Below are 12,745 nucleotides of genomic sequence, written 5' to 3' on the forward strand. Positions count from 1 at the left end.
ACGCCTACCTAAATACGAAATAAAATTAATATGGATCGTTCTTTGGTTTGAATACGACGTTAAATCGTTAATGCTGTTTGTTTATATATTTATAAAAAAGCGCATAATAACAATGCTCAATTTTATTTCTATATCATACATTCAATTTTATAAATATGTAAGTTTATGTTATAATAAAAAAAGCAAACATTATAAGTTAAATGTAGTTAAAATGTACATTGGAAAGGAAATAATATCATTGTTGTTTTAAATATTTAAGGAAAATATCCCTGTTTAAGGAAATTAATTCCTATTATTTAATTTATCTTACTTAATGTTTTATTTTGATTAAACAAAAAAAAACCGTAAAATATCTGAAATAAGCGAAGAATATGCCGGGACGTGGTCTCTAATTGTGGGCCTCATAAATAGACTCAGATCACTCAGCGAGCTATGAAGAGAGCAAGTTCGGTGTTCCTCTGCGATATCGAATCAGAAATGAGGAGAAACTTAGACGAACAATAGTAACCCACATATCAGCTCGGGTCGGCAAACTGAAGTGACAATGGGCAGGCCACATTCCTCGAAGGGCTGATGGCCGATGGGGCCAAAAAGTCCTCGAATGGAGACCAAAAAGGCCTCGAATGGAGACTATGGACCAGAAAGCGCAGCGCAGGAAGCCCCCCGCGAGATGGACCGATGATGATGAACGATGGTGAAACGTTTGATGCAGGTCGCCTCAAACAGAGCGAGGTGGAAGTCATTGAGCATCAGCAGTGAAATTCCTACGGCTTAAATGATGATGATGAAAAAATACATAGTTTTTTTTTTATATTTTAAAATTTGCTAAAAAATCAATCATGTTTTTAATTGTTTTCATGATATGACCACCCAGGTTACTAAATATAAGCACTCCATATTTATTTTTGTATCCATAAAATAAATATAATCGTGTAGTATCCTACTCAAAATACAATCGCCTTTTTCTTGCACGTAATAAAATGTAATTTTCAGTATTAGTTTAACTTTACCTAATTGTTTAGCAATTAAAAATGGCTGAAATAAATCCACTATTTGGACTGCCACGATAAAACTGCCCGATTTCTTACTATCCCGCCAGCTAAGCGATTTCATGTATTTTATGCGAGAAAATTAAATTCGATTTGCAAAGTCTAACTTGTTTTTTACTTTTCACTAATGGAAAACTGAACTTAAAATTACTTACCTATGTATATTATTCACAAAATAACTAACGAAGTTTACATATTAATTATAGCATAAATTTTGCAATGTTATTTTTCTGTTAGAGAAAAGTAAGAGAAGAGAAGACTTGAAAAAGTTGACTTCGGTAATCGTAAAAATAAAAATACATATATACAATATATCATTTACAATTATGTGAGTTTATTTACACAATGGATGATATATAATAATCGTTTTATTGTTTTGTAGTAAAGTTTAGTCAATTAATTTAGAAAAAATAAAACATCCGACACGATATTCAGATGCTTTTCATTTTTTTTAATCATGATCTCTCTACTGAACTGCTGAACGTGGCCAATCAGTGTTTTTAAGGCTCTGTCTACCCCGCATGGGATATAGACGTGAATATATGTATGTATGTATCATCACTCCATGTCTTTCCCGCGGATGTCGTGAGAGGCGACTAAGGGATAGCTATGCTGATGGCATTGCACTGGCGGATTTGGACAGGGGAGACTGGTGCGACGGGCATACGCGTGGAAGCAATCACTTGAGGACGGCGGTCTGAACCTGAATGTGACGAAGACGGAGTACATGGCCTGTAATATAGATCCCCACCAAAATTCTAATGCAAAGTTTTTATTCATTATTATAGGATACTATCATATCGCTTAATAATTGTCAAATCTTTTGGTTTTTTTTAAATATATAAATATATACGGTACAAATTACACAGATTGAGTTAGCCACGAAGTAAGTTCGAGACTTGTGTTACGAGATACAAACTCAACGATGCTATATTTTGTAATAAATATTTATAAAGATAAACATCCAAGACCCAGGCCAATCAGAAAAGTTCTTTTCTCATCATGCCCTGACCGGGATTCGAACTCGGGACCTCCGGTGTCACAGACAAGCGTACTACCGCTGCGCCACAGAGGCCGGACATAATAACACCAGGCTAATAAACTTGGGATTCCTCTTGTAGGCGATAGGCTAGTAACCTGTCACTATTTAGCTATACAGACGTGGCATATCAGTATTTTCAAGACTGTTGGCTCTGTCCACCCCGCAAGAGATATAGACGTGACGAAGCCTTTTTGGCCAAGTCGCAGTTTTTCATCATAGACAAGAATTTAACTATCAGTCACACATTCCTAAAGTATGAAACATTTTCACACAGCGCGATATAAATATCATTGTTATTATTAAAAATAGTTACCACAAATGTGGTTTTGCATCATCTGTTTTCAAAACACCTGTATAAATTTACGTGGAAAAGGTCAAAAGGTTGGCCGGTGACTACGATCTACGAATGGGAATGTCAGGTAAAAATGTGTTTGACCTCCGTAAACAAAATCGAATAATAATACTCTTATAGTCTTATAATTTTAGTCTTATAATAGGCAACCCTTTGGAGATTTTTTTTAGTGAAATAAACACCGGGTTTATACTTCTAAAAGATTAATAATTCACATTAATACATGCCTATACCTTGCGGGGTAAACAGAGCCAACAGTCTTGAAAGGATTAAAAGAGCACGTTCAGCTGTATGGCTAAATGATGGAATAGAGATTCAAATATTGACAGGTTGCTAGCTTATCGCCTTATAAAAGAATCCCAAGTTTGTAAGTCTATCCCTTAGTCGCCTTTTACGACATCAAAGGGAAAGGGAGCGAGCGGTCCTATTCTTTTTTGTACTGGTGCTGGGAACCACACGGCACTGTGAAATAAGGATATTACAAACAAATTAAAAACCTGTAGGTACCATGCGCTTTTTCGACAACCACGCTCCAAAATAACCTGTCATCGCATAGAAAACTAACCATATGTAATCTCCCATTGTTAAAACATTGAAATGTACTATTACTGTCGTCACAAACAGTAATTACATACAATTAAATCAACAACTAACGTAAATATTGCGTACTAGCTGCAATACAAAACATGTGTTATCTTTACCTTAGTCCAATTTACGTGCTTCATTCATTGTTTGCGTTTGTCATTGTTATTTAACCAACAGATGATTAGGAGTGGTAAGAATTGACGCAGCAAGTTTAGATCTTTTTTCTATTTTTTATCCTGGATTTAGTCCCGTTTGCATTCTCGTCACTCTGGAGATGAGCCCGGGGTATGCCTTTGATCATGGATCCTGGATTGGGTGAGTCAGGTTTTTACACTAAGCGACTCCCATCTGACCTCCGCAACCTTAGCAGGGGAACCTAACCCGTATTGGATCGATTATGGTTACGCATCCAGTTACCTGAATCTGCTGGTTTCATCGCGAGTTTTCGCTCACCGTAAGAGCATGGGTTAGTACATACATACATATGGTCACGTCTATATCCCTTGCGGGGTAGACAGAGCCAACAGTCTTAAAAAACTGATAGGCCACGTTCAGCTGTTTGCCTTAATGATAGAATTGAGATTCAAATAGTGACAGGTTGCTAACTCATCGCCTAAAAAAAGAATCCCACGTTTGTAAGCCTATCCCTTAGTCACCTTTTACGACATCCACGGGAAAGAGATGGAGTGGTCCTATTATTTTTTGTACTGGTGCCGGGAACCACATGGCACTAATATTTTCAAGTCAAATAGCTTTAGAGTTTTCAACAAGATTATTGTCTTTGATAACCTCTTATCGAATGAAGACGTATATTGGTAAGCGTTTTTGCCGTGTGGTTTGTGCCTGGGTGTGGTGCCCCGCATCAATAGAAGAAGAATAGGACCACTCCATCTCTTTCCCATGGATGTCGTAAAAGGCCACTAAGGAATAGGCTTTTAAACTTGGGTTTCTTCTTTTAGGCGATGGGTAAGCAACCTGTCACTATTTGAATCTCAATTCTATCTTAAAACCAAAAAGCTGAACGTGGCCTATCAGTCTTTTCAAGACTGCTGGTTCTGTCTACCCCGCAAGGGATATAGACGTGATTATATCATGTATGTATGTATGTATTTATGGTTCCAGTAAAAGGCCCATTCGATACTGCGGCTCGTGTAAGAGATTCAGCCTGTCATTGGTACTTAAAAATAAGTTGGCAATTTCCATTTATAATTATATGACGCTGGCAAAGGTACATAGAAACGTTTTGTCAATAAATATTCGATGTGAATTAATTCAGTCTGTCAACTGTGCATATATTTGATGTTATTATGTACCTCAACACATCTAGCGTTTGTTTATTGGAAACTTTATTAAGCCATAAATGTACAATATGATATGAATAGCATTCTCTACGAGTCAACCTTATATTAGTTTATCTACATACATAAGTATAGTCACCTATTGAAAAGACTGAAAGGCCTTCAGATATATGGCTTTATAAAATGAAGTAAAGATATGAAGTGGTTCTATTCTTTAGTGCCGGAAACCACACGGCAATCAGTTTATGAACAAAGCGCATCCCTCCCATGATTCGGCGCCGATAACCGGAAGGTTGGTAGGGCCATAGCTGGTGATGGGATGATGAGCCTTACGGACATAAAATGTACATACATACATACATATAATCACGTCTATATCCCTAGCGGGGTAGACAGAGCCACCAGTCTTGAAAATACTGTTAGGCCACGCTCAGCTGTTTGGCTTAGTGATAGAATTGAGATTCAAATAGTGACAGGTTGCTAGCCCATCGCCTAAAAGAGGAATCCCAAGTTTATAAGCCTATCCCTTACTCGCCTTTTACGACATTCGTGGGAAAGAGATGGAATGGTCCTATTCTTTTTTGTAATGGTGCCGGGAACCACACGGCACATAAAATGTTACTCACAAATTCTTCTGGTCTTCATGAGAAAGTCTACACATCCACACATTTTTATCGCCGTTCTTACTTTTGGTGTGCAGAGAAATTTTCGTGTGGTTCCCGGCACCAATACAAAAAAGAATAGAACCACTCCATCTCTTTCCCATGGATGTCGTAAAAGGCGACTAAGGGATAGGCTTACAACTTGGGATTCTTTTCTAGGCGATGGGCTAGCAACCTGTCACTATTTGAATCTCAATTCTATCATTAAGCCAAATAGCTGAACGTGGCCATTCAGTCTTTTCAAGACTGTTGGCTCTGTCTACCCCGCAAGGGATATAGACGTGACCATATGTATGTAGAAATTTTCGAATGACGATAAAATCATGGCATATTTACAGTGGTACAGATAACAATAAAAAATATTACGGTCTGGAAATTCACTTAGGTATATCAATTAGTAAATGATAAGGCTGTTATATCTCATGAACAAATATTTATCATGGCTACCGTACTTCTATCGTGAGGCCATGATACACCATATAAAAAACAAATTATTATTAGTTATATAATTGCTCAATATTTTTGCCATGGTACCTTTTAAGGTTAATAGTTCAACCTACTTAAATCTCGAAAAAAAAAAATAAGTTCTTTACTAAGCAACATTTCGAAAATCTGAATTTTATTAAAAAAGAAAATCGACTATTTCACGCGATTCGGTGAACAAAAACTAACACTGAGATCCAGTCGATTTATTACAAATTTCATAGTTGTGATAAATAAAACTAAAAATTCAATTCAAAATATTTAATTTAGAAAAAAATTACGATTTTGATATATTGATTATTGTAATACTTCTCGAATAAAACCGTTTTCAGTTTATCCAGTATCTTTAAGATGCAAAATAAATTAGATATAATTTTTAAATCAATTTGTTCATACATTTTGTAGAGTAATTTAAAAAAATCCGTAAAACCTGAATTTGAGCGTTATAACTACATATATGTATTATCTAGATAAAATTTTATTGTTACATAAAATTTGTTTAAGAAAATTAATATAAACACCTTTTGTTATTACCAAGTAAGTACTTAGTTGTCACGGTTCCTCTGAATCGAACCTGCACTGATAAGGTTTTATCTGACAGAAGCCCGTTTAAATAAACCATTTCTCTACAACTCGTTTGCATAACGGAACTATTTGTCGTTGAGTACAAACGCAAGCGAGAAGCGATTTCATGACAAGAGTATTTTTTTTTGTGAAATTCGCATTATTAAATAATTTTTGATTGTTAGGCGAATTTATATAACTACATAATTAATTTATAAATTATGTCAATTGTTTAGAAATACTACTAGTTTGGTCTCGGCTTCTCATCCCGCTCAAATTGTTATATTCAATCATAGGTACCAAAATGATTCTTATTTTTACCCGACCAGGGCGAAGCAAAAAGGTTTATGACTTTGTATGTTTGTTCATATGTTCCCTTATAACATCTAAACTAGTAGATAATGACTATCTGGTATCTGAAAGTCATCAAAAGCCATCATTAGGCCATCCAACAAAACGGGTTCTTTCGAGTCTATTAGCTCTATCTATCCCGTAATGGATATATACGTGATTATATATATGTATGTTATCGAAAGCCTTCAGTCAAAATTCTTATGAATTAAGAACGAACACAAAACGCCTCCGCTTATCACATATGCCGCTCGACATCGCAGAATCCACGCATGGGCGTTGCGCGGGCGCAGTCTTGACATTGCTACGGCCAATACGAGTTGCTACAAACATTTAACATTACAAGACATATTTGTTTATATGTAAAACTATTTCATTGAGTGTTAAGTGTTATTAGTGTAATAATTTACAATAAAAGGTGAGTGAATTTATTGATTATTTTTGCATTGAACTTTAATATTAATTAGCAATCTTTATAAATGGCGGTAAATATTAAGAACAAGTTTTGTTAGGAAAACGGTAAATAAGTTTTTAACGGTAAATAAGGATCCGGCGATCAACGCCCTGTAAAATCATGTCATAAGTATTATATATAAAAATTATAAATAATTAAATAAAAATTAAATGACCAAACTAATAATCATACGAAAAGTATGCAGGAATTTTTAATTACTATTGTGTACAGTCTAAAGCCATGACAAGTTGCACGATCAAAATAAGAACTTTTTCTGATTAGCCTGGGTCTTGGATGTTCATTTATCGTTAGTATTTATTATAAAATATAGTTTAGTTGAGTTAGTGTCTCGTAACACAAGTCTCGAACTTACTTTGAGGCTAACCCAATCTGTGTAATTTGTCCCGTATATATTTATTTATTTAATTCATTAAACAACATACATACATACATACATAAACTCACGCCTCTTTCCCGGAGGGGTAGGCAGAGACTACCTCTTTCCACTTGCCACGATCCCTGCATACTTCCTTTGCTTCATCCACATTCATAACTCTCTTCATGCAAGCTCGGCGGTTTCGGGCACTTTTGACCTGACCCTTCACCAGGACGTCCTTAATTTGATCAAGATATGTTCGTCTAGGTCTTCCCACCCCGACCTTTCCCTCCACACTCTCCTTGTACATCTGCTTAGTCAACCTGTTTTCATTCATCCTCTCCACATGACCGAACCATCTCAACATACCCTTTTCTATTCCTGTAACTACATCTTCTTTCACATCACAACATTCCCTTATCACGCTGTTCCTTATCCGGTCACTCAATTTCACACCCAACATACTCCTTAACGCTCTCATTTCCACTGCATTTATTCTGCTTTCGTGCTTCTTTTGCCATACCCAACTTTCACTCCCATACATTAATGTCGGGACCAACACGCCCCTGTGCACAGCCAGTCGAGCCTTTTTGGATAGTTTCTGACTGCTCATAAAGGCATGCAAAGCTCCATTCACCATGTTCCCCGCGTTCACTCTCCTTTCAATATCACTATCACACTTGCCATCTGATGTAAACTTTGATCCTAGATATACAAACTCTTTCACTTGCTCAACTTTTTCTCCTCCAATCAAAATATTACATGCTGTCATTTCTTTCTCCATTTCAAAAACCAGTGTTTTAGTTTTACTTACGTTCACTTTCATTCCTTTCTCTTTTAAAGCTTCATGCATACAGTTTACCATCTCCTGTAACTCCTCGGCTGATGACGCCAGTATAACCTGATCGTCGGCATAGAGCAGACATTTGACGAGTAATTCATTCATCCTTAATCCACTTTCAGACTCTTTCAAATCTGTCAAACAACTATCCATAAATAGGTTGAACAGCCACGGTGACGCAACACATCCCTGCCTAACACCTTTCTCAATCTTAAACCACTCAGTGTGCGCTCCGTTTATCCTGACACAAGCACTCGAATCCTCATATAAGGATTTCAGTGCTCGTATCAAGAGACTGCTCACCCCATGCATAGAAAGTGCTGACCACAATTCATTCCTCTCAACTGTGTCATAGGCCTTTTCCAAATCCACGAATGTGCAATAGACTTTTTGACTCTTGGCCAAAAACTTTTCGGCTATGCACCGCAAAGAAAAGACCTGATCAGTACATCCCATTCCCTTTCGAAATCCCGCTTGAGCATCCCATATTTTGTCATCAGTTCATCATTAAACAACTTAAGTTAAATAAAACTTAAAAATGTATAGAGTGCAAAATATACCTACCTGATTTAAAATAGTCTTATCTGAACATACGTACATATACATATTATCACGTCTATATCCCTTGCGGATTAGACAGAACCAACAGTCTTAAAAAGACTGATAGGTCACGTTCAGCTATTTGGCTTAATGATAGAATTGAGATTCAAATAGTGGCAGTTTGCTAGCCCACCGCCTAAAACTACGACACCTTTACTAAAAACTTAGATTATAAGAAAGTCCTTCAGGATATATATGAAATTAAGGCGTTCCAGAGAAATAAAACAATATCCTATGATCTCTCTCGTCCAACATACTCCCGAATATAGTCTCAGCTATTTCTTTTACAAGCTTAAAAATAATTGAATGACACTTTATATACAAAGTTTGAAAAAAAAAAATTGTCACAGGGATATTACATACATCATTTTTATCCCTTACGGTATATACAGAGCCGACAGCCTCACATACATACGTTTAATCACGTCTATATCCCTTGCGGGGTAGACAGAACCAACAGTCTTGAAAAGTTTTCTACAATAGAAATACATAACCCTATTTCGGTACAGCCGCGTCAGAATCCGGTCTATCTTATTGCAACACAACATTGCAAAGATTTTGTTCTACATTTAGTGCTTTGTGCATTTCCGCTATTAGATAGTTCATGTAAAGCTGCGTGCACACTAAACTAACTAATACGGACAATTAGTACTGACCTAGGATAAATCTATACTAATATTATAAAGCTGCAGAGTTTGTTTGTTTGTTTGAACGCGCTAATCTCAGGAACTACTGGTTCGAATTGAAAAATTATTTTTGTGTTGAATAGACCATTTATCGAGGAAGGCTTTATGCTATATAACATCACGCTGCAATAATAAGGAGCGAAGAATTAATGGAGAATGTGGAACAAAATCGTGGAAAATTATTCATCCTTGAGGGCTTCAATGATGCCCAAAATAACTATTCTACGCGGACGAAGTCGCGGGCACAGCTAGTAAATAAATATATACGGGACAAATTATATAGATTGAGTTGGCCTCGAAGTAAGTTCGAAACTTGTGTTAAGAGATACTAACTCAACTATACTATATTTTATGATAAATACTTAGATATATAAACATCCAAGACCCAGACAAATCAGAGAAAGTTCGTTTCTCATCATGCCCTGACCGGGATTCGAAACCGGGACCTCCGGTGTCACAGACAAGCGTACTGCCGCTGCGCCACAGAGGCATAGGATAGTTAACCTGTTTAATAAGTTTAATATATACGGGACAAATTACACAGATTGAGTTAGCCTCGAAGTAAGTTCGAAACTTGTGTTACGAGATACTAACTCAACGATACTATATTTTATAATAAATACGTATATAGATAAACATCCAAGACCCAGGCCAATCAGAGAAAGTTCGTTTCTCATCATGCCCTGGCCGGGATTCGAACCCGGGACCTCCGGTGACACAGACAAGCGCACTACCGCTGCGCCACAGAGGCCGTCAATTGAAAATGCAGATTTCCAAATCACATTTTCTCTCGCCGTTAAAACAATTATAAAACTAATGTCACTTACCTCAGAAGACGTACTAAACTGTAGGATTTGAACCCTACCATTCCTGTCGTTGACATGTCCATATATATAATGCAATAGTAACTGAGCGATGTCTGCACTTGAAAGATATTGTCGAAAAATCTATATGAGAATTTATAAACATATAATAATCATGTCTATACTATATCCCTTGCGGGGTAGACAGAGCCAACAGTCTTGAAAAGACTGATAGGCCACGTTCGGCTGTTTGGCATTATAATTCACATTTTTTTCAATTTCTGTCTATCTGTTTATTTGCACTTCCAAAACACGTAAATTTTTTCCCCCAATTTGAATGCGGTTTTTTCGGATGTGTTAGGTTTGGTCCAACTTGAAAAACTTCTTAACAAAAAATTCTCCTCTCACTCCTCTAAGAGCCAATACAGGGGGTCAGCTTTTTTAGTGAACCTGTAAAGCGAACGAAGTCTCGGGCAATAGTTATCAGTGAATAGATCAGTATAGAAAAAGAAATAGCAACCTTCAATTGTTTAAATATATTAACCTTAACGTCTTAATCTGATTTATGTAGACCCTGATAACTACTTATATAAAAATTAAATAATTGAACGTACATCGGAAGATAAGTAAGTAAATAACTGAATTACATTAATGTCTGCTCACGATAACAACTTTGAAATTGACAATTCGTTCGTGTATGAAAATACTGTATATTTTCATTGTTTACAAATTGTTTATATTTATCTTGTTATCGTAAATAGACTTACTGTAATTTTGTTATTTTTCCTTCATTTTTCAATATAAAAAATAATGTGGTTCCCGGCACCAACATAAAAAAGAATAGGACCACTCCATCTCATTTCCCATGGATGTCGTAAGAGGCGACTAAGGGATGGGCTTATAAACTTGGGATTCTCGTTTTAAGCGATGGGCTAGCAACCTGTCACTATTTGAATCTCAATTCTATCATAAAGCCAAACAGCTGAACGGGACCTACCAGTCTCTTCAAGACTTTTGGCTCTGTCTACCCCGCAGGGGATATAGACGTGACTATATGAATGAATGAATGAAAAAAATAATAGGACTCCATCTCTTTCCCATGGATGTCGTTAAAAGTGACTAAGGGATAGGCTTGCTTGGACACATTTCCAGGTGAACCTGAAAGCCATAAAGGATCATAGTTTCCAGTATAATTATGTTATTAAATTGAAGTTCTCATTAATAAACATTTCCAGTTGTGTAAATAATAAATAAGTATATACGGGACTTATTACACAGATTGAGTTAGCCTCGAAGCAAGTTCGAGACTTGTGTTACGAAATACTAACCCAACGATACAAATCTACTTATATAATATACATCCAAGACCCAGCCTAACTAGAGAAAATTCGTTACTGATCATGCCCTGGCCGTGATTCGAACCCGGGACCTCCGTTGTCACAGACAAGCGCACTACCGCTGGGCCACAGAGGCTGTCACATAAATATGCAGATTTCCAAATCACATTTTCTCTCACCGTTAAGACAATTGTAAAACTAATGTCACTTACCTCAGAAGACGTACTTACTTGTAGGATCAGAAGCTGACCATTACTTTTTATTTGTGTGCTGAGCGTCCAACCACTGACGTTCTTGAAAAACCTCATCATCCGATTACCTGAGTAGCGACTACAAAGGGAATATTTAAACAGCCCTTCTCAGTAAAGTAATCGATTTAGAGTAGAATAGTATAGATTTATTTTCAAAATTGCATACAAGGTATCACTTATTGACGTCACATCACTTAAATCTAATTATAACTACTACCGCTTTCAAAGCGCATGTGAAGAAGAAGCGGCGGAACAAACTACACTGCAGCCTCTGCCTATGACCGTCTATGACCACGATAACAGAATGAGAAGGAACAATAAGCTTGCCGTCTGACCTCCGCGACCTTATCAACGGAATTTGACAAGGAATACAATAGATATATTGACGTCTTGATATTGCACGAAAAAATATGAATAAAATATATTTAATTAACTTCATTGATTTAAACGCAAAAAGCAAACTTAATTTTAAACCGAACTAAATAAGGTTTAAATCCCAGGTTTATAAACCTAAAAAATATATACGGGACAAATTACACAGATTGAGAAAGTTTCAGACTTGTGTTACGAAATAATAACTCGACGATACTATAATTCATAACAAACACATATAAACATCCAAGACCCAGTGCAATCAGAGAAAGTTCGTTTCTCATCATGCCCTGGCCGGGATTCGAACCCGGGACATGCGCACTACTGCTGCGCCACTGAGGTCTATTTTTTGAAGGGCAGGGTAGGTAGGAAAGGGTATTTAATCTAAATACTTTTCAATAAATAGTACCTACTTAATAGCAACCTGTCACTATTTGAATCTCAATTCTATCATTGAGCCAAACAGCTTAACTTGGCCTATCAGTATATCAAGACTGTTGCCTCTGTCTACCCCGCAACCGATATAGACGTGATTATACATGTATGTTACTGACTGATAGCGTAGGAAGTACCAACAAACGCCACGATCATGACGCAGTGTAGTGATAGCAATAAATTAATTTTAGAACAGTAATGAGA

This window comes from Amyelois transitella, chromosome 22 (assembly GCF_032362555.1).
Source record: "Amyelois transitella isolate CPQ chromosome 22, ilAmyTran1.1, whole genome shotgun sequence".
NCBI classification, from domain to species: Eukaryota; Metazoa; Arthropoda; class Insecta; order Lepidoptera; family Pyralidae; genus Amyelois; species Amyelois transitella.